Source organism: Parasteatoda tepidariorum, chromosome 3 (genome assembly GCF_043381705.1).
Source record: "Parasteatoda tepidariorum isolate YZ-2023 chromosome 3, CAS_Ptep_4.0, whole genome shotgun sequence".
Lineage (NCBI taxonomy): Eukaryota > Metazoa > Arthropoda > Arachnida > Araneae > Theridiidae > Parasteatoda > Parasteatoda tepidariorum.
In genome coordinates this window covers 40,342,849-40,364,084 of record NC_092206.1, presented here as the reverse complement: position 1 = coordinate 40,364,084, position 21,236 = coordinate 40,342,849, and the positions used below count along the sequence as shown (strand labels likewise).

At 30.6% G+C, this 21,236-nt stretch overlaps 1 long non-coding RNA gene across 1 annotated transcript in view; it reads left to right on the top strand.

The window, feature by feature from the left end:
- Positions 1 to 224: 224 nt before the first annotated feature.
- LOC139425216 (uncharacterized) overlaps positions 225 to 21,236 on the top strand; it is a 255,021-nt gene continuing 234,009 nt past the window's right edge. The window contains exon 1 of the long non-coding RNA XR_011636493.1: positions 225 to 440. This is a non-coding gene — a long non-coding RNA (uncharacterized lncRNA). The remainder of the gene's footprint in view (positions 441 to 21,236) is intronic.

Sequence of the window (21,236 nt, the reverse complement as noted above, 5' to 3'; positions counted from 1 at the left end):
CCAGTAGGATTTCACCTTTAATCACACTAATGAGTGGGAGACTTACACCGAGAAGAAAATTTAAAATTAGTTACCTGGAAAGGTTTGTGGAATAAAATATATTATTTTATAACTATCTTGAATTTTACACAATTTAAATTACATAGGTAAAAATATTGATTGCATATATTGATATAAATGTGAGCAATATTGAAATATTGCTCACATTTTCAAAAGGATTGATGACTCAAATTTAAAAAAAATCCTATTACACAATCCCCTAACGAACAGGAAAAGAGGTAGACGCAGGCTGAGATGGCTGGATTTAGTTGAGACTGATTTCCTTACTCTAAAGGAGAAAAACTGGCGAACAAGTGTCAAAAGTAGAGAGAAATGGATTCGGATTCAAAGGAAGGCACTGGCCCACCCTGGGCTGTCCAGCCAGATATGATGATGATGAGGTAAAAAAATTTCTTATTTTTTTTAAAAAGAAACTATTTTCAACAATTAATGCATATTATCTTAGAACACATTAACTTTGAATGTAGATATTTTTACACTTAAATCTTTCTGCAACAATGAGAATTTCGTTACTTTATTTTACAACCGGCATTAAAAAGCTGACCAATTTAGAGATTTTCGATTAACAAAGTTCATAAACCTCGTAATTTTAGAAGGTCAGTGGAGGTTTTACATCTAACATTTGTCCAAACTAAAGGACACTGGAGGTTTTAGATCTATGTCCAAACTTCCCTTCGTGGAGAACATTTTGGTTATTTTTGAAGAGAAAAACTACGAAAATTTCCAAGGTTAATTTGACAGCAAGAGGATTTTATCCCATGATTCGTCTACCACAGAGGATATTTTACGCCATAACTGTTCTAGGTAAGAGCTGGAAGCAGAGTTCGCGTCTTTGGTAGGCGAGCACTCTTCGTCATGAGCTACTGTGGCTGTAATGGGAATCATTATTATTGACCTGAACTCCAACTAGTTAATTAATATAGTTATTCTAATTAAATAAACGAATTAGTTTCATAGATTATTAACTACACACTTGGGCTACCCTAATGGACTATGAGTAACGACAAGAGATGAACCGAAGAACAATATAGGCACATGTACCTTGTTACAACAATTTAAATTGGAGGACAGATTGTGGTAGTATTCAGCTGGCTTCCACAACACAGTTGTCAACTACAAAATTATTGGTGGACGTTTAAAGTTCCGATTTTGAAATTACAAGAGTCACGAGATCAAATTGGATTTCGAATCACTAAACATAATTGGGAAAAGTGCTGTCAGTATCGACACTCAGTCATTACGACGGGGATCGAACACTAACCCAAATGTGGTGTTCTAGTCCTTAATAGACCAACTCACTGATTGAGTGGAACAAATGGGAAAAAATAATTTGGAATGAAGGTTATCTTTATAAAAGTTTACAATAAGATCAGGAGGATTCCCACCATACTTTAAATATTTTCGCTTTCGAAAAATTCAATGCTGTCACGTTTTGGACATAGTCTTTAATGAATAATGAACACGAGTTAGAGGGTGTCTGTGATTAACTGAGGCACCCTTTTTCATTTTCAAAAACTAAAGTTAACCATTAAAAGGTTACATGGATGTTTTAGCTGAGTAATAAGGATAGTTATATTTCAATTAAATTGCATTTTTATAATGAGTAATATCTATGCTCATCAGCTCTGTTAAGCCTTAGTTCGAATTCGTCTTAAATATTCTTTCAGAGCTACGTATGCGTTTAATTCCCCCCAAAAAATAGTTTAAGAAGTTGTGTTCATTTAGAATCGAAGTAACTGACTCTTACTTTATGTTGCTTCATGAAAATTCATTTTCATGGGTATAATATCTTACTATAATTACAGATTCTACTGTTACAGAATAACAAACATGATAGTGGCTACTTGATTCCAAGTAGTGTAAAAGAGCATTCTTGGTGGTTCACTATACCAGAATCTATCTTGATGTAGTGGGCACTTTGCAGAAGATCAATTAGGTGTAAAATTGAACGAGATTTTTGTTGTTCAGATACACCAAAATTTGTAACAGTGTAGTTAGGGGAGAGGGGCTATTGTGGACATTGAGGAAAAAGGGATATCTTGAATATATTTTTCTTTATTGACCAAATCTTCTCTGAGGATAGTAAATTGACAATACTAGTGTGCACTTCCATGTGCAGCTGCATTAGCACACTATCAATACAAAAGTAGAAATTTGTACGGGAATGTTTTTAAGGTGCAAAAGGAAATTTCAAGTTTTCTTTTTACTCTTTTATTAACATAGTTTATTTTCCGAATTTCATTAATAGAAATTAATTGCTATGTTATAAATAACACTGTTTTCTTTACCTATTTCAATATTTACTTACCTGTATTACGCTCCTTATAGTTTCAATTAATCAGCATTAGGACTAAGTTAATATATGTCTCCTTGAGTCTAGTATAGACTTATGATGGTGCAATCTGGGGAAAGTGTAGGCATACTTTAGAGGAACTTTCTTCATTTATAAGTTAGTAAATTTAGTTTTTTGTCTTAATATCAGATTGATATAAATAAATTGAAGCTTTTTGACAACAGATTTTTACGCTTTTTGGCTAAACAGATTTTCAAGTTTAGATAAAAAACAATAATACAGTGAAACGTACAAATTATTATTAAAAAAATACTCCATGAGCTTAAAGATTTATTTAATAAGGTTTTTTGACAAATTTGTAAGACATGTTCTAACTAGTCCTTCTCTCTCCTGCTTCATAATTTAATTTAAATAAACAAAATTGTTATTTTACGTATAACTATGAAAACAAATTTTCTAAAGATATATTAATATAGTGTTATGTGGCATACAAGTTTATTGTAAAAAATTTTAAGATATCTCAAAGTCTAAAATATTGGAAACTATTGTACACCAAAGTGGTGTAGTGAAACGACAAACATAACGCTGTTCTTCGAAGCTCTGTAGACAAAGAAAATTGAAAAGTCATAGTTTAGGGGCCTAACATTTCGCTTTTCATTTTCGCAAAATTGTGGTTTTTCTCCTTATTGGCTTTTGGCTCCATTTTCAAAATAAGCATAGACAGCGCTGGTTTTAGACAAGCTAAATTTGACCTAACTGTCATGAGTACCAGTTGCAATCTCACGGCACTTATGAAAATAGCATATTGTTCGAAAAAAAGCATCATTTCATATTGCGATGGAGCCTTCGAACGACAGCCATAACTCTCGAATCTAGTGTTTCACAAAAAGAATGTTCCTTTAAACTACTTGGTATAAGGCAGCCTTCATCCTTTTTTTTTTAATTCCATAACATTAAAGTTTACAATCACAGTAAGATACAATATATATGAGAGTCAGAAAAGATATTTTTACAATAAAATATTAACTAAGAATCATTAGTTGGTACACTAAACTTAGCATCGTATAGAGATAATATTGAGATGAATTTGAACTAGGCTTAACAGATGGTAAACTGATAGAAATAATTAATTAGGATATTAATTATAATATAAATTATTCCATTAGGAGATTTAAAAATTAAAATTTAACTATTGTTTTTTCACAACTGAAAACATAAACAATAGCTTTAAAGGTAAGTTTTAGTTGATGAATAATAGTCTTGAAGACAGCAACAAACTCTCGCCAGCTCATTCTTGTTCGTAAACAATTTTCTTGCGACAAATTTAAACCGCGCTTCTTGGATGTTTTCGGAAGTGAAAATTATTCTCTTTTGATGTAAAAGAGTGGTGTAAGATTATTCAGTTGTTTTTTAATGTTTGGTTATTTAAATTTAATTGTTTGGATTTAAATCACCCCCTTTAAATCGTATATGAACGCTTTATTTGGTGTTAACTTAACCTAGAATAGAAAAATTCCATCACACAAATTTTTGGGTTGTTCCACATCTTATTTGGAGAGATATTACATTGTAATTCTTACAGCAGCGTAGCACACTAAGTACTTTAGGAAAAAATATGCTAAATATAAAAAAAATAATATTTGTTTTATTTTTTCTCTTTTTTATTTTATTTTTATATTTAAGCTTAAATTTATCTTTTATATTAATATTATATAATTTATAAGTATTAAAAGATTCATTGATATTTATCAAGATCATCAATAATTGACTCTGAAAAGGAGGAGAAACAGAAATGTTAAACGCATTACACAAGGAACCCTGATGATGACTTCAGTCCTTTTGTCGACAGACCTAAAGCTGCATCTCCTTTTTACGCTTATCAAAAGAGGTTACTATCAGCTCTAATCTCCTGCGACAAACCTTATCACGCAGCAAGCCAAGAGTAACACCACATTGAACTCTGAGGCGACGAGGAAACTCAGTTCCTCTTTTCATTACGATCTCAATTAAACCAAGAGCTTTACAAATATTACAAGTACGTAATCCTTTTGTCTGATTCGTTTCTATGGTGGTGGTGTAAGGGTATGTGGTTGGATTAGAAAGATAGAGTCCCTTTTAAGCTTTCAACCATAAATAAGTAGCTAATGAAATCGAGTCTTTTGTTGGAACTTCCACGTTTAATTTAGTTCTGGAGAGATATCAGGGAAAAGTTTGGTTGATATCTGCGTAAGATTCAAGAATTTCGTCTAATATCTTTTGCTACATTTAGGCGTCGTTACGCCATAAAGAAAATGCAAATGAAGAGGACGTGAAAGGTTTATTAAAATAAAGATCAGCCAAAAGCGTATTTTCTGAAATGTCACTTACAGTGACATAAATGCTAAATCTTGCCTATTGTCGTATTTTCAAAGTAACTTTGGAGGCATTTCAAGCTTCTATGCAATTTTATTTAGCACTTACAGCTCTACATCACGCTAATCTGAGTAAAAGTGTTATCCAAAGCTCAGCTTATGTTAAGTTTTGGGAGAGCAAAAATCTAGCAATACATAAGTCTGACAACATACTTCTATATAACTATCAATGATGACTATATTTTTGGTGTAGTAATGTTGTTGATACTTATTTGAAATAATTTTACAGATGATGGTTTAATAAATTATTTATTATGTTTTTTTTGTGAAATAGATTTAACATGGGCTTGTATGTGAATAAAAATTTTATTTCTCAGTAAACTTGAAATTATTCAATTTTTAATGCGATTTAAGTTTTTATTCTTACTAAAAACGCGCCTGCGTGTTACATTTTTTTGTACTCTTATAACAGCAACTTGCTTTGAATGCAGATTTTTCAAGTAACTCTAACATGCAAAAATCTTTTTACCAAAGCTCTTCTTTTACATAGTATCTCATGTATAAATCTCAACAATATGTGCCTGAGCAGTTCAGGGAATGGTATAATAAACCAAATAGAGCAAAACATGGAAACAAAATACTTTTATTCAACTTCAAAGTATACCGATTTCGGAAGACGTTTGACACTGTCAATACATCTACTGACATGCGTCTATTAAGGCAGTATTAGTGATCTCATGAAGAAAGGAATGCATACGTTTTCAATGAGTGTAGAGCACAGAATGGACGCAGATCTTAAGTTTGTACAAAGCTTTTTGTAAAATACAATCATTGTTGTTTCCATATTCTAACGATGCTTTTAGGCAATCTCAAAACTATTCGGGTTGTGCTTTTATGATGTAATCGATCATCACATTAATTGATTTCCGATGCATCCGTGATTACGCTGAAACAGATGAAATATCTGATCCGCAAATATTTAAGCTTGTCTTAAAAGCCTTTTATACCCATGATATCTGTTCCCTATAGCTAAACTAACATTACGCTTGTTTTTCAGTTAGTTACCTAATTTAAATTGAAACATCAAGTCCATTTCATTTGATGATCTATTTGATAAATTTAGTCCTTCATTCATGTTTGATGTCATTTTTCACACAGAACTGATTTGATGTAATGCACCAAGCTAATCTGCATGAATTTGATGCAATAATTACAACACAATTAGCTAGTTGTAAGTCTAGTCGCCTGCAAAAATCACTGTATCTTGGATTTTTTTCTGTAGTATTTTCCGGTAAAAATGGATTTTATGGAAAAAAGTTGTGGCAACCTGAGTGCCGGTATTTTTTACGATAATTTGATCCGAAATTCTCTGCAGTATAGATTGATAACGCTAACTACACGAAAGTTTTGATGCTTTCTTTATTGTTGCATGTTTTACTTTACGGACTAGACATACAACTATCAAAAATAGACAAAGATCAGCATACAAAAGATTATATCAATCCATGCTCAATTTTAATCTTTATAGATGCAAGATAAATAATTAAAAGAAAATGAGCAAACTATTTTATAGAAATTTCATACGCAAACTGAATGTCTGAAAAAAATATGAAGCTCACGCGTTTTCAAGATCTGTAGGGTCAGTAAATCATTTTCCTTTAGATTAATTACGCTAATTTTAGTTACTTAATTTCTTTTATCTGTTGTTTGGAACATTTTAACCCGATGAAGTTTACTTAAACGATAATAAAATTGGAAAAAAAATATGATACAATTCATACAGTTTCATACTAATAATTAAAATATTCTGATTCAGGGCAAAAATTTATTATTTCGTTTTTACTTTTATTTCTGCGATTTTGTCTCTTTCTTCCATCAATTTTTTGGGACGAATAAGATTGAGTCAAATATCTACTCAGTATACTTTCTAGACGCATGCCAATAGAAATCTATTAAGAAGTATTTTTGTTTCATCACATATTAGTTCACGTAATCTTTTAATATGACGTTTTAAGCCTGTAACTTGTCTTGCTTTATGGTAGCTTTTTTCGTTACATTTCTCGTAATTCCTGCCTAAGATATCATATCTTCTCTCATGCTTAATCCAACAATTTTCATAGCAGTCTGGGTAGCCAACATTTTATTTCCAATTTTATACATCATCCATTCTTTTATCGTATTTATTTAGCAGCTTATGTGGTCTGTGTGTTTGTTTCTTTTCAGATTTTTTCGTATACCATCAAAGAAAAGGCTTATCATTGGAACTTGTTTCCTTTTTTTCTCTCTGTTTTCTATTTATAAAAGTATCGCGATGTCTCTTATTGCAAAAGAAAACAATTTATTAAACTATTTTTTGTTGTGAACATATTTAAAAATACTCCTACTACAATTATACTTTTTAGTGCATAATTAATTTAAATAAGTGAAATATTTTTTTTAAAAATTTGAGAATATAAGAACTTAAATTCTTTTCCTTGCAATTTTCTCTTTGTTATGCTAACAAATTATGTGTTATCTCAATTTTTTTTAATTTTACTTTTGAATTTTAGTAGGTAAACAAATATTCCAACTTCAATTTCAATATTACAAAAAAGAATTGCGCTACACACATTTACGCGACTACTAAACTCGTACTTTTAAGATGTGTTCGAGTGTTACATATTCAAAAAACCTAAATATTATAGAAATGGGGAGAATTTTTCGAACTTCAGAATAAGCAGGTTGAAAAACATTCTTTTGTATCTTTTGCTTGCAGATTGAAACTTATATTAAAACTTCGCTAATATTATGTTTCTCTTTTTAATTTCATGATTTGATTTCTTAAATAATAAATAATTGGTGAATGAAAGGCAAAGAGGAAGTAAACATGAATGAAAAAATGAATTCAAAAGCTAATTGCATATCTATTATCTGTCTGAAAATTAGTTCAATATATTCCGCAAATTTTACATCTTATAAAGACATCTGCTAGGAAATTACTACGTTTTTAAGTAGTTTTAAGCACTAAAATTATTTGTATTTTCTTCACAATTTACACTTATCATCTAATAATGAAATCAGAGTTTTTGGATCGAAATTAGCCTATTATAATTTCCTTATGTGATAATGGCTGATAATACTGACAAACTTTATTAGTGAAACTCGCAATTTTTTTCCCTAGAAATGGCTGTTCTGTTACTTCGTAATAAATTTTAAATCATAATATGGTTCAAATTGTCTGCTATCTTAAAACTAAGTTGAATCATAATGGAATATTTTTTAAATTTGATTGCACTTAACATGATTTAAATTGAACGGAACAAGGTTCAAGCTAAATCCCTATTAAGGTAATGCGGAAGATTCGCATCGTATATCATATTGTGGTTCAATATGCAGCTTTTATGTTGTACAACTTTCATGTTTCATTATGATGATTATGATTCAACGATGAACTGGATGTTTTGAGAATTTTAAATTAATGTAATTATTTAACTTGTATAATTAAAATAGGAGAAACCAATCAAATTATCAATTTATTACGTGTCCAAGTAAATGCCACAAATTATTTAAATGAATAATTCCAATATTAAAGCTACAATCACCGATTTTATTCGTCTGGTCCAGTTACGTAACAATTAAATAAGACAGAAGATACTTCACGCATTAAGACTTTCTGCTAATAATAGCATCGTCGGTCCAGGCAATTGCATAAGCCATCCAGCTGTTGATGCATAATTGGTCTGAGAGGAAATTCCATTGCAGGGATAAATCAGAGTTCAGATTGCCGTGAAAATCCAATTATTGGATACTGTAGCCCTTATGTGATTATGTGGCTGCATCAACCCTCTGGCTACTTAACTGACTGAAAGCATCTTGTTTGATTTCCAAGGAAACCGCAAGTGAAAATGCTCTTGAGATTTGATGCATTCTAAGTATAACTCCAATCTACGATTTAACGTATTGATGTGCCGATAACCGAATATGAGCTATTTATTGCTTTAATATGAAGCTTATTCCAAAGCACACAGAATGGGCAGTGACTACTTTTAGATGTTGAGGGCATTTTGAACGCTGCTCCAGATTGGCTTGGATAATTAGGAACTTAAATGCATTTAAGAAGCTATAAGACATATTTACTTTCAAAATTATTTCGTTTTGGTTATAAAGCAACAGTAAAACGATATGCTTATAAAAATGCTAATTAGAGACGTACTATTCGTTGCATCATTATAACGTTTATTGAAAAAGAAGAAAAAATACCAACATAATCGGTTGAGAACGTTTAGATGTTGAGGTCACTTAGTTCACCTTTTTAAAATATTCGACCATGCACTTCTAGAAATGAAACTCTCTCTTTTGATGATTCAATAATCCTTGAGCTGTATTCCATTAATTCTAAGAATCATTTCGTCTAGAAATCACCTGCTTTGTGACAAAAATCGAACTCTTAAATCTATGACAAAAATATTTTCTCATCGCTGTGAGTTGTGGGAGTTAGTTAACTGAAAGGACGAATTTAGAATGAAGACTAGACGAACGAAAATAAAGTTACACAATAAGCTGACCGTTCTGTATGGTGTACAACGTGTTGCCCATGTGACAGAAAGTTAAACGGTTGAATCCAGTTCGGGCAGTCGAAAAGGCTTATCCCTCTGTTCTTTATGTTCTTCTTATGCTGCTAATGAGACATAGATATAGCTATAGAGTGTCCACAAAGAAAATATTATTCTAAGATTCACTATTAGATACCTTAAGCACAACGATTTCTTTTTAAAATAAAAGAACGAAATAACTCTGTAATAATGACAAAATTCGTTTTTTTGAAAAGTGACGATGTTTTTTTCGTCACTTTTCACGAAATGGTCGCTCGAAGGAAACGATTTCAACATAAGTTTAAAGAAATTGGAATATCCGTTTTTTACAAGAGGAAAATCGTTTTAATATTTTTATCATGCTTGGAATCTAAAATGACAATAAATTGAAAAACTTGTGAATTTTTCCTTTTTATTTTTTGAAGCTACTCTAGAATATTTAACAGTTAAAAATAATTTTAAATTTACAATTTTTATCCTTTTTCCTTTTATTTAGACTAAATATTTAATTATATTATTTATTTAGATTAAAAACATATATTCTTGAAAATAGTTGTATTTATTCCAGTGAATAGTTTCACATGGGGTTAAATATTGCCTTTAAAAGACTTTTAAGAACTATTTTGTCTTAGCAAATGTTTGATGCTACCATCTCAAATTATTGCCGAGAAATGTTTTATAGTACTAAAGCATCCCTTTCACCCTTTTTTAGAGACTTTCTTTCAATAAAGTTGGAGTAATTTGTGAACGTCATTAAACAAGGTACAAATAAAAAATATTTGGATATTGGCTAGATACATGAGTGATAGATGCAGCAATGTGAGTAAAGTCAGCAAAAATAAAATGTGAAGGATATTGCAGAAATCAATATCCGAAATCAACATTCTTCAGTGAGTTACGGGCTTTAGTTAAAAACTCTAGTTAAATTGAAAAAAAACTGCCGATTCACTATAAATTTTGTTACAAATCAAATATTACAAACAAATAAGTAATGATTGAGTCATGATCGCAAAACGATCGAGAAACGAATAATTTGAAATCACTTGGTTAAAGCTTTATTCGCTTCAAAAATATGCAAATTGGAAATAGTCGACATGTTACAAGCGCTCAAAAACAGGTACTCTATTTCAAGTTAACAATTAGTTTAAACATTTCAAGAAACAATGAATAAAGAAGCACGCTTGGGAAAGCATTTAACATCCGGGATGACTGACAGCATCAGTTTGGTGCGACATACGCTGCAAAAAATCACTTAATATATATATATATATATATATATATTAATATCACCTGATTTTGGGAATAAATGTTGGATTGCACATTTTATGACAAAGCACAAGTATAAGTTATTTTAGTTATTGATATGGAGTACCTTGATGTTGACAAGTACCGCACTGAAAGCAGTTACATGCTAAATTCGGGCTGAATCGCTAAGTTTTGTATCGCTCTTTCTGTCTCATTATAGTTGAGATTTATTTAATTTTTTTATTCTATCTTACATCTCACCACAGCTAAATAAATTCAAGAGCTTTTTTGTATATTTATTGGCAAGCTTTAAAAAAAAATAAAAAATGAAGAGAGAGATTGAAAAAAGGAGAAACAGAGTTTTTTAAAGAGTAAAGAATTTGCGAGCATATAGATGTTTTATCCGGCTCAGGTGGCTTGAAAAGAAAAGAAAATTTGTCTCATTTAAAAATCGAGGATAAAATAAAAATGATAAAAAATGTTACAGTTTTTTTTTTAAATTTATATTTTGAATAAAAGATAGTAGTTTGTTTAATTTTAATATATAAAATGTATGATATTGTTTGGCTTCGTAAAGTAGAAAAAAAATTGAGATTGATTAGTATTCATTTTATGCCTTTCATATTGGTGGAACAATCTTAACGAAACACCTTTATTTTTTATAAAAAATTAAAATAATTGTAAAATATTTTAAATAATTTTGCAGTTATAAAGTAGTCACTCTTTTAAACTAGATAGGGTGTATGGTTTAAAATTGAAGCTTAATTCGAGTTTAAGGTGCTGAAACTGTGATTTTTTTATTTTCTTTGTTGAAAATAATATTATGTTTCAAAGATCAACCTTAAAGGTATTAGTCAAGAAAAATAACTATAAAGCTTTCATTTTTGCTACTGGATTAGGATTTTTATGATGAAGTTCTTAAAAATAAATTTCAACTATATTTAAAAATAATAATTACGTAATTTCAAAATAAATACTCATAGACACTTTGATTCAATTGATTAATTTTCGTATAAAAGTATGGAATTTTGAAACTTGGAAAACTTAGAAGTTAATAGCTCTGTTTTAATGCAATTTAAGTATTTTTCACCTATGTTTTACGAATATATTTTTTAAATAATTGTTAGATATTTTTTTTCTTAAAATTTGAATGAAAATATAAAATTTAAAATAAAAAAAAATTCATTTTTTTATCTTTCAAGAAAAAGAGGAATGTAAAATTTAACATGAATCAATCCTAACATTCGTATTGAAAGTTTCTGGTTGAAATAGGATTTTTTTAAAATAATGTAAAAAAATGAAAAAATCTAGACATTGCAAATGTTTCTAATATGTTAGAAATTTAAAAAAAATTGGAATGCTAAGAAAAAGTTCCATTTGTCAAACTAAAAGAATCATTATGAAAATTAAATTTAAATATAATATAACAATTAGCAACTAAATAATAATACATTCCATATTATATTCCCTCATATATTTAAATGAATAAAAGATTTATCTTGAGAGACAAATTTATATGTTACGTACAAATCAATACTCAAATAATAATACTTTACATTACATATTCGCGTTAATTTAAATTAAATCAATGAATTGTTATGACTGTCAAATTTAAATATAACATATTAATCAGCTATCAAAGATATTCTAGATTATTTATCTCTATTATCTAGATAATTTTTCTAGTCTTTTATATTTACAATTTTGTTTCATTTCTTAAATTAGAATTATTATTATTGCAAAGCAGTTTACAATTTTTATTTATTAAAATTGATACGTTTAAATTTTATTTCTATAGAAGCAAAAAATATATTAAAATGCAAAAATCTACAACAACAAGTTTGTTACAACGCTGTTAAAATCTTTCACAATTTAATATAGATTGGAATGCCGAGAACTTCAAGTATTTTTTGATAAAAAGTTTTGCCAAGTTTTGTCCTCCTTTTATTCATTGGATTTGGCATTGAAATACCATTTTTTCCATGAAAAGTTTTATTGGATTTTAGCTTTTTCCTCCAATTCAATATTTTTTCTTTGTTTCATAAAACAGCATTTTGTTCGGAAATAACAACAATTTTTACTTTGAATTTCGAAGAAGTCACGTTAAACCGAAATATGATGAGCATTCAGCACTTCATATGAATACGTAATAGTACCTTAAATTATTTTTGATTCTTTTCAGACTTAAATGATTATTTTTTATTAAAAAAATATTGTTTTTTAAAAATTTAAAACATTTGAAAGTATATGGATAATTTTATAATTTTTAAAACTGTTTTCGAATTAAAAGAAAAACGCTAATGATAAACTTCATTGCTGTCGTATTTTCATAATTTTGAAATCTTCCGGATTTAAATTTTTCTTTCAATTCATTTTCTATTTTTAAGACAACATGAACAAATAAATGCTATACAGATCATATCATAGCAGATAAACGTTTAACTCAGCTAAGATTATGCAAATTTGCATAGTTTCCAAATAAACTCACTTTAAATTTCGCTTTACTCAAATTCTTTTGAAAGGAAAAATTGAAAAAAAAATCTGTAGGTAAGATATTTGCTGTAAAATATTACCACTATTATTATGAAAAAGATAATGAGTTTAGATTACGTTTTTTACCCAATACATAAAATTCATGATAAAATAGTTTTAAAATCACAGTATTTGCTCTAACCTTATTTAGTCAATTCTATAAAAAATATTGTGGTTGTTTGGTATTATTCTTATTTAAATATAAACGTTTTTATAGAAACAATGATTAGTTTATCGACAAATTAAATTAATTCATAAAACTTCTCAATTCACTAAGGTTTTTAAACAACAATGTTGTGATAAGCCATCTATTGATTTGTACTAAGGAGTCACGCAATTGACTTAAGAGTAGAAACATTATACATATTGGTGTATTACTTCTTTCAGAAGAAGTAGTCTAAGAAATTCTTTCAATTTATAATCTCTAATTTAACAAGACAATCTGTAAATAAAAAAAAAGGTTTGTTAATGAGGTAATATTATCATTGATAGGTGCCTTTTTGGATTAGAATTCCCGTGCCACCGGGCTAGCCTTGTGAGGTGTGAGTTTTTAAGCCATCAAAAATGCTAGTTTGTCACAATACTTTCTTTATACAAGAGTTCGCTTCCCTTCGATTTCGGATTTGATATTAAATAGCCGTCACTGCACAGCTGACCCTATTTTGGGTATTTGACTACTAATGTTTAACTCCGTAGCCCTGCAATTTTACACTCAATCCAGAAGACAAGGGAACTGCTGGATTAAGTACTGGGAGAAATCTGCCTTCGCGGAGGACATTTTGATGTAACTGACCGCATTTGCGTTATATGGAGAAGAAAACTACGAAAACCTCTCATGATTAACATGACGGCATGGGTCCTCTAACCCATGATCATACCGCTGAGGATATTTTACGTCAGGACTGTGGTCGGTGCGAGCCGTCTGAGGAATTCGAATCGACTAGCCATCGATGGGATTCGAATCCTGTTCAATTCATTGGAAAGCGAATACTCTATCCCCTGAGCCCCCACAGCTCTCTTTTTTGGATTCAAAATTACACTGCTATGAAGAGTTGGGATAGTCTGGTTGGTAGGACGTTGAGCTCGTGTTGTGAGTACAAATTCCGCCGACCGAAGAAATTCCATGTATTAAATGGTGTCTGGTTCTCGTTAAATTTGTCAGGGTCATAAAGTCCTCCAAGTTCCCATAGCAAATTAGTACCTCCGGGAGTACTGCATTGGGGATTGATCGATCAATTCGCTTGATTTCCAGCAGGCTATCTGGTACTGGCAAGTAGAGTAAGTAACAACAGCTTCTATGAATATGGAATATGTATAGTTATAAACCCATATATGGGTCAGCTTTTCCACCGCGGTTATAAAATCCTATAAATCAGAACTAGAATGGAACTTTACGAGTATTTCAACTTTTGAAGTATCTATTTTAAGGACGCATATAATCGATAATTTTTAAAGGAAACATTTGGAATGAATTTAGATTTAATAATTAAATTTTTACTCACCAAGTTAAGCTCTTGATACTGTGCGATGTTTAGTTTAAAAGATTCGGTACCCCCTCAATTAAGACTCATTATGCGTTATGATATATTCTTGCCTGTGAATACTGTTACACATTTAAGAAATATGTACGTTTATCAGCAAAACTTTATGTTCTTAACATGTAATTCAGATTTCTTGTATTTATAAGAGTAATCAAATATGTAAATTTAATTGACATGCTTAGTCAATAAAATGCTAGTAATGTATTTCTCTTAAAATGAGGTAGCTTTAAAATAATGGAATAGAATACCATTCAAATTTTAAGCATAGTGTACATTGTAGAACTTATGTCCTGGTTTAAGTAAGAAAACAAAAATTAAATTATCACTTTAATGCATTTTATTGGGAAATAATGGTAAAAATTACCTCTCAAGATTACCACCTGGCTGCAATAACCCTCGCAAAGTATGCACACAATATCCGTTTTTGCATAACTATACGAAATTAAAGTCTTCCTTGATATTTCTGACATTGCCTTTCCTTCTACATCTGAACTTGTAATTAAACCGTTAAACTTTCAATGAACCTCTTTCAAGAGAGAAGTAATGACCTTCGACGCTATCTTCATTGCTGTTAAAAATTCTTTAGATATAAGGAGTTTCTTATTCTTTTATTTTTAAAATGGAGACTAGCACCCTATTTAGGAAATTTTCTGATAAGGTTTTATATAATAATAATAAAGTAACATATAATTTTGTATAAGAGGGTAGCGTAATTTTTATTCAAATTTCGTCTCCAATAAGATGATAAAACTTGTTATACACATATCTTTTCCTGATTGTAATATACTGTAGGAATTGTTCAGAGTAGTTAGAGAAAATAAACAGAAAAAAGAATGACACAATATGTTCGTAATGCTAGCATTTTCAAAAATAAAAAATATTATTTTTATTTCTAAACGATATGTAGTCAAAATGGTGAAGATAAAAATATATTGGAAAAACTTGCAAGCACCCAATGCCTAAATAAATAGGCTTTGATTTATCTGTTTCTCATTCAGAGTCAACGCATATTAAGATTTTAATAGCATTTGGATGAAAATTTTTACTTAACAAAATAGAAAACAAATAAAACGAAAAACAAGTCATTTGTTGATAATTTAATTTCAATGAGTTTTATAAAAATAAAGACATCCATCGGAAATCGGGCTTTATTGGAACCTTTTCCTATTCTTCATACATGTAAATTACTTTTAAATTAGAATTAAATATGTATCTTAATAAACGTACAGATTGCAAACATTTTCAGAGAAATATATTAAAAATTAAATATTTAAAATTTTAATACTGAAAAGTAAAAATTTTAAATATTATTACTCATATATTTATTTACAATTCTCATATATTTTTTTTAACAATTCTTACAAATTATGCTCGAAGGTGAACTTCATAGCTTTTTTTACTGATATTTTCATTCGAATATTAAGCATCTTACAAATAGTATTAAACTGATATAAGGTTTGCATTAAACTTAAATTTCTATTTAATAAAAATACAGTGTGCAAAATAAAAATAAATTAACTGACCACACTCATTAACTTTTGAACTAATGATTGTCGTATAATTAAAAAAGTTGTGTACCGATTTCCCTTGACCGATTTCCCTTGAATTTCATATTTTGTCATGTGATGTAAAAGTCTTGTTTAAAATGTATTTAAAAATTGTGTACACAACATCTCACCATTTTTAAGACTAGCACTAAATTAAATAATGAAAAATAATAAATATCTACTAAACGTTATTTTTTTCTTGAAATTGTTTTTTTAATAATAAACGAATTTTATCATTGTATGTAGAAATATTTAAATTTGCTTAAGAAATTCTCGATATAATTCGAAATATGCAAAAAGAAAAATTTACATAAAGGGATCTAAAAAGAAAAATTTACGTAAGGTGATCTAAACTTAGGACTGCTTTTGTGACCGAACTATGTGAACCATAATTCCCAGGATGTTGCTATCCCTTATATTTTGGGGATTAAAAATCCAAATCCATTTGAAAAAAAGATATTATTAGTTCAGAGAAAGTACGCTTTCGTGCCTGATTCCGTAATTTAAAATATCAGCTGCACTAATTAATTAGCATGCCTGTAATCACTCAGTTAAACCATTAAGATTGAGACTTTGAACACGAAGATACGATTATTAAATTAAAAGTTATTCAGTGTTGTCCTTTTACTTTTTCCAGCGCAATACATTGTATTAAATATGAAATTGCACGTTTTTCTTACCGATATTAAACAGTTCATTGATAAAATAATATTTAAAAAATAAAACTCTTCAATTGTGTGTATGAGCCGCCACAAGAAGATTATTTGACATCATATATTCGCTCTCTGGAGATCATTAATGCTTCTGATATTCGAGAAAGAATATTTATTGATCGAACTAGTTCCTATCAATCACTGAAACTTCTTAAGATATTTTAATGCATTATTTTCTTGAATATAATTCAAATTTATTTTGTCCTAAACTGTTTTTTTATTTATTTTATAACCATTGTGTAACAGCCGACTCAATGTTCTGGGTTTACTACATCTAATGTTCAACTCCGTAGCCTTGTAATTTTAAATCCAATCCAGAAGACAAGGGAAATTCTGAATGGAGTATTGAGAGAAACTTATCTTCGTGCAGGACTTTTGATCCAGCTAATCCGCATTTGCGTTACATGGAGAGGAAAACCACGAGAGCCAGCCACGGTTAGCCTGACGGCAAGGGGATTCTAACCCATAATCTGACTACCACTGAGGATATTTCACGTCAGCACTGTGGTCGGTGCGAACCGGATGCGGAATTCGTATCGACTGGGATTTGAACCCAGTTCGCCTCATTGGAGGGCGCCATTAAAAAATAAAGATTTTTTAGATGTTGAGACAACGCATTTTTTTAAAGTTTAGAATAAATATGAGGATGCTGAGTTAAGCGGAAGTGGATAAATAATGCTTCAGCAATTATCTACAAATTAAAAATAGATGTTATAATTTTAAAACAGTTTAAGTTTACCTCGATTGGTTTTTTAGTGCTTATTTACTTAAAAAGTGTTAAAAGTTGTAAGATTTTAAAATTCGAATACTAAAGGGTAGTATTCCCTTATAAGATGTTTTATTTGTTTTATCACATCGTTGAATGTTTGAAGTTACAATTACAATAAACACCGTTACAATTTTCTGGAGAGAAAAAACGTGATTGAATCACAAAGGAAAGTGCGGAATGAATATGCTANATGCAGCTACCTGCATGGCGTACAACTTTAAGTAAAGTGCGGGAAAAATAGTTAAACCAAGAGTGAAATAGGAACAAGAGAGAGATTGAACAAGATAGTAAAAGCAGGGAAGTAAGAAACAATTGTGAGGGAATTTAGGTTGAACCCCAGGGTACAAAAGATTAAATTAGAATGGATTTTCAAATATACACTATCTGGCCATTAATGACCGCACAACCCTCATTTCGGATACATGAGGTGCTAGTATCAAGTCAGTAGGGCGTAGGGCCACCACGCGCTTGAATCACAGCTTTAACCCTTCTAGGAAGGCTATCCACTAGGTGTTGGTACACGGCGGCAAGGTATTGCCCGCCATTCCTCCTGGAACATGGCGAAGAGTTGAGTGGTGGTTATGGGGCGTTGTGGTCTGGCCCTCAACCGGTGCTCCAACTCATCCCAGAGATGCTCAATTGGATTGATGTCGGAACTTAGGGATGGCCAGTCAAGCTCTTGCACCCCCATTTCATCAAACCAGTCCGTGATGTCATGTGCTTTATGAATGGCAGCGTTATCGTGTTGAAACACAAACGGACCATTACCGAAATGTTGCCACAGGATGGGAAGCACCGAATTGTCCAGGATGTCTCTATACCCTTCTGCGTTCAGGGTTCGACGCACTAACACCAAACCGTGAGAAACAGGATCACACCATAATTCCTCCACCGCCGAACTTCACAGTGTCCGGTCATTAATGGCTAGATAGTGTAGGAAATCTGTGTGATATTATAGTATCCCTGTGATGAATGGCCGCTACGTATTCCGCACCCGACTCACACCGACCACAATGCTTACGTGAAATATCCTTAGTGGTATGATCATGGGTTATAGTTTCATTGCCGTCAGGTGGTTTTCGTGCCATGGTAGATTTTCGTGGTTTTCCTCTCCATATAAAGCAAATGTGGGTTATACCAACAAAAAGTCCTTCTTGAAGGCAATTTTCTACCAATACTTGATCCGAAAGCATCTTTGTCTTCTACATTGAGTACAAAATTGCAGGGTTATGGAGTTGAACATTAGTAGTCATAAGCCCGAAATTGGGTTGGCTGTTCAACGATGGTTATAAAATAAACTATAGGCAAGAGAGTCATGGTGGCTCAGGGGATAGAGAATTTGAATTCCAATGAGGTGAACTGGATTCAAAATCCTTGCATTAGCTGGACGATACGAAGTTTAGAATCATGGTAAAAATGTGCGCGTAAGGTAGCTATATTTCGGTTAAGGGAATGACACTAAATTTTATAAGAGGGGTCTGAAACTACAAATAGTTTCTGATAAGCAGTAGAAAGAAATTCGGTCCAGCTATGAGTAATAATAAAGTCTAAGAAAGTTGAAAATTTATTATTTACTTTATCATACATGAATTAGCAAGAATCCTTAGCGCTAGAATAATATTGAGAACATGATCAATGTCGGAGTTGCTCCTCAATGTGAAACAATAGTCGACTTATCTTTAATTAAAAGAGAACTTAGAGAGTTTCAAATTCGAGAATAATTTAGAGAGATTCACTTCAAAGTTGTGTGTGTATTAATTGGTGTTGAGACACTGAGAACGCCAGAGAACAATTCTTGCTTACAGAACCAGAATTATGGTATCTCAATTTCTGATCTTTCATTTGTGCTGTGTAATTTTTTTTTTTTTTTTTNTGATTTAGTACATGCAGTAGAAATATACCCTATTTTGTTTTTGGTTACAATTTTCGTTATACATTTTCGTCATACCATTTTAAAGGTTATAGTTACTAAGCAGAGAAGTATAAATATTTTTTTTTTACCAATGGCAGGCACTGAATTTGATTCTTTGCCTATACTCTGCCAGAATTGTTGCTCATTTCGCGTTACCCAGTGGGCACCTGTGAACCAAAGTCACAGAGGTGAGCAACATTGCCCACGCCACACTGCCACAAACCCATTTATAGGGTGGGCCACATTCACACATCATACACACACACAACAGAGAACAACACAAAGAGAGAGGGAGAAACAGACATGCCCAGAGCGGGATTCGAACCCGCAGCCTATGGCTTCGCAGTCAGGCAAGCTAACCGCTCGGCCACCTGGCCGGCGAAGTATAAATATGAACGATGGTTTCTTCTCACTATTGTTGCAGTTTTTTTTTTAAAATAATTCAGTGGGATATCTCCATGCATGAAAAAGATAAATTCCTTAATATATTTTACAGAGAATTCTATGAACACAATTTCTCTTTTTAATTAAATAACTAATGTTTTGAATATTTTGGCTTTATTTGAATCATTGGAATGTATTCTTTTCATTTAAATTTTAAGCATTAGGAATTTTTAAAACAGCAAACCTAACCAAGATTTTAAATTTTTGGAGTCTTAAAATTTATAATTAGGTAGTTAGGCACAATCGAATATGTTTCAATGAATAAAAGAAAAGAAAAATATTTAAGAATCTGTTATCAATATCAAGAATCATCTGTTCATAATAAATCTAGAAGCTGCCTTCATGCAATTTTTCCTAAAGTTTGTACATGGAAGAAGTAGGGCTGTCTAAAGTGGAACTATATTCTTTGTATAACATATTCTACCAGGTTTTACAATGATTAAAGCAGGCTTTTCATCAAGAAAAAGTTCTATTTAATTCCCGAGCTTACGTTTTAAAATAATAAGAGTTTTACGAAAAAAGCTGTCATCAAAAATTTTATATCAAAAATGCATGAGTTACTTTAGTTAAAAATTAAAAAAGGTCTATATGTAAAGAGTGGATTCCGTCAAGGGTGAAATGAAAAGTTTCATAATTCCTCTGTAAATATATACCAAGGACAAGCAAATTTTCCTCTTTTATGAATGTTCTTTGCAAATATATTACAAACCTATCATGAGAAATGAAAACATTTATTAGTGTTTATACAAAAATATCAATGAACCTTATGATAATAATAAAAATAATATCATATATACTTGAAATAAAAATAAAAGGATTAAAAAAAGGGGGAAAGTCTGATGGAAACATTTTCTTATGTAATACTCCAAAGGGATTAATGCGCTGATTAACTTACTAGGAACCAATAGTCCGACACAGGAACACAAAATATGAGTCTATAAAACAAGTAATAGACTCGGGAAACCGGATTAACTAGCTTATATGTCAATTTCGTTGGGCCAAACGTGAACACAGATCAATATTGTTTTATTGCTGAGTCCATCAGAGCATGTGTGAGGATCATAGGGGTTATTACTAGAGCAGAGAAACAAGAGTATTTCATTTTGGTTAAGATTGGTACCTAGTTTGGTTAAATAAATTATGATGGTATTGAGCGAATATAAATATTTTAAACATTGCTTAATGTATTTTCAAAGTCGATCAGAAAAAGAAAAAAAAATAAATATATATATATATATATATATATATATATATAAAT